The 2,942-nt window shown below is 33.6% G+C and overlaps 1 pseudogene; it reads left to right on the top strand.

The window, feature by feature from the left end:
- Nucleotides 1-1,240: 1,240 nt before the first annotated feature.
- Nucleotides 1,241-2,942, top strand: LOC108860581 (transcription factor JUNGBRUNNEN 1-like; annotated as a pseudogene).

The following is a 2,942-nucleotide window of genomic DNA, read 5'->3' on the forward strand; positions in this document are numbered from 1 at the left end:
ATTATTTGAGAAATGATTTTGTTTTTGTATCTTCTTCCCATGATTATATAATGAGTTATTAATTTTAATAATATTTATTGTTTAAAACTCTATATTATTTAATAAGATCAACATGAAAAAGAAACGATACATCAAACTTAAATATTACTATTTTGTTATTTTAAAAGTGAAAATAAATTTGAAATATGTATTATTGTGATATGTTGAAATAGAAGAGATCCGATTTACCCTTTTGTTAATTAGGTCAGATAGACACCTTTTCGTGTTAAAATAGATTTTAACAATTGCTTCATGCACAAAATTAAGTTGAACTACAGTAATAATTAGTAAAATCTTTTTGAGAAGTGAGAAAGGAGCTGAATGGGTAATATTCGGTCTTCATTAGGTGGCTTTGTCGTTGTCAATTCTGTAGAAATTACCAAATAAAAAAATATAAAAATCCTCATGTGTTTCTCTTTTTTTCTGTTCATTTCTCCAAGTTAAAATTTCAAAAACAAAGCATACAAATCTTACCTTTACGAGCACGACGTTGGAATATGGGTTAAAGTCATGATGATAGATATACTCTGTGTCAAACGAATATATAATACAAATTTTCACATAGATAAAAATATTAAGTTTTGATTATAACACATTACAGTATTTATGTGAGTATCTATTTTCAAAATTCCAAGTCATGAATATACTATTTTTTTGAAATTTACAGTTTAGCATTATTATTGTCTAACAAAAGATCCATAAAATGTAAAGATATTTTTTTTTCAGAACATGCTTCTTTGGAAAATAGAGAGAGTATGGTTTTTTCGTGTTCGATAATATAATATGCAAACAACAATGATGAGCCTAGAAGAAATCTAATATCTAGAAGTTGAAACAATCGAATCCTCGTCAGTCGTCAGACAAAATCGGAAGAGAAGTCCACAAAAATAAATTGGCGTGCCAGAAGTCAGTCCTCTCCTTCGCGTTTTCCTTATTTTCCAGTAAACGAAGGGGAAAAGCGTCATATTGGGTCCACGTATAGGGACACACCCGAGGCATTGATGCAAAGAGACTAATTCTAAAGTCTCAAGCTCGAAGGACTTTTACCGAGTCGGATCATTGATCTATCAATTGCTATCAATAAGTCAACATGAATGACTTGACGGAATATCTATTTTTATGGACCAGACACACTACACAAACTCTCTTTATATAATTTCAAGAAGATTCTTTTGTATGAGTCCTAAAAGCCAAACGAGAAAATAGTAAACCAAAGGCATAGAGGAGATGATGGGATCAAGGGACAAAAGAAGGGGAGAACAAGAAGAAAAGGAGGAACAAAAGTTAAAGCTTCCAGGGTTTAGGTTTCATCCTACCGATGAAGAGCTTGTAGGGTTTTATCTCTCTAAGAAAGTACTACTCAAGAAACCTAGCAAGATCGATGAGATCATCAGCCATATTGATATCTATAAATTTGACCCATGGGATCTTCCTCGTATGTATTTTTTGCTCTCTCTTAATTCTTTATTTTTTCTCAATACCATTGGATTAAATGTATATAATAAATTTATGGAAGTGTTTATTTTTCTATTACAAACAGAAAAAGATACATAGATACTGCATGCATGTTTGTGTAGTAAAATTAACGCATAAGATTGTAGATATAAGTTGCTGATCAAAGGTTGTGTCTGTTCTGAAGGGTTAAGGGATACTGAGAAGGAGAGCTACTTCTTCTGCAAGAGAGGAAGGAAGTACAGAAACAGTATAAGACCGAATCGAGTGACTGGTTCTGGTTTCTGGAAAGCGACAGGAATCGACAAGCCTGTATACTCAGATGGATCCAGCAAAGCCGTGATCGGCTTAAAGAAGACACTCGTTTATTACATCGGAAGCGCCGGGAAAGGAAGCAAGACAGATTGGATGATGCACGAGTTTCGTTTGCCCACAGCAAATGACACTATCCCTGGTGACTCCACCCACGTTAACCCTACTCCACCTTCCTTACTACATGCTGTAAGTTTGTAATCTACTCAATTATGAATTCATCATCATTTCTATTATGGTTGGCTACACGTTTGAAGCATAAAAGTGTTTATAAGCTTCAGTGTGGAATTTCCTCATTATAAAATAATAAACGATAATTGTTGATTCTGAAAATAACTTATCAGTGGACAAGTAAAAGGCTACATTCATCTGTAAAAAATATTTTGTTATTTAATTACGGATCTAATTAATGGGTGTAAATGATTCTTTCATATGATATATACAAAATCTAAAACGTATATTTGCCTTTATCATGTTTTCTCTAAATGTTCTTGTTTTCCTTTGTGCTTGATTTGTGTTTGTTCACAACACTAATGATTAATTCATATGATACGACTGCAGGAAGTGTGGACGTTGTGCCGAATATTCAAGAGAAATGTGTCTAGTAGAAAATACACTCCAGACTGGAGAGAAGTAGCAAATGGGAAACGCGTGAAGCCGCAACAATCTAAGTATCAAGAAGCTTATATCAGTTTTGGTGACAATGAAAGTACAATTAGTACCAATAACATCAATGTTACGGAAAGCAATGGGAATTATGAGAGAAACTTGTTTCAGCTTCACCAAACGCCTCATCAGCACCAGCCCATTCTCATGGATACAGCTAGTACTACACAAGTCGATAATACGGGTCCACATTTCTCAAACGATGACATTCACAATATACCTATGAGAACTGGGATGAGCTTCGGTCGGTTGTGGAATTTGCTTTCGGCCCTTCTTCTCTTAGTTAGATGGCTTAAACTGATTAGTTAATTACTAGTATTTTGTGACAAAAAAAAATACTTGGACCTTTTGTTGGTCGTTGCAAGGGAGATACACTGATCATCAGTTGTTAGTTTTCTGTATATATATGTAATATGGATCTTATTGTGTGTATGAATGTACCTGATATTCTCTTGTTTTTTATTGGTGTTCTA

The sequence above is a fragment of the Raphanus sativus genome, unplaced genomic scaffold, assembly GCF_000801105.2.
Source record: "Raphanus sativus cultivar WK10039 unplaced genomic scaffold, ASM80110v3 Scaffold0237, whole genome shotgun sequence".
NCBI classification, from domain to species: Eukaryota; Viridiplantae; Streptophyta; class Magnoliopsida; order Brassicales; family Brassicaceae; genus Raphanus; species Raphanus sativus.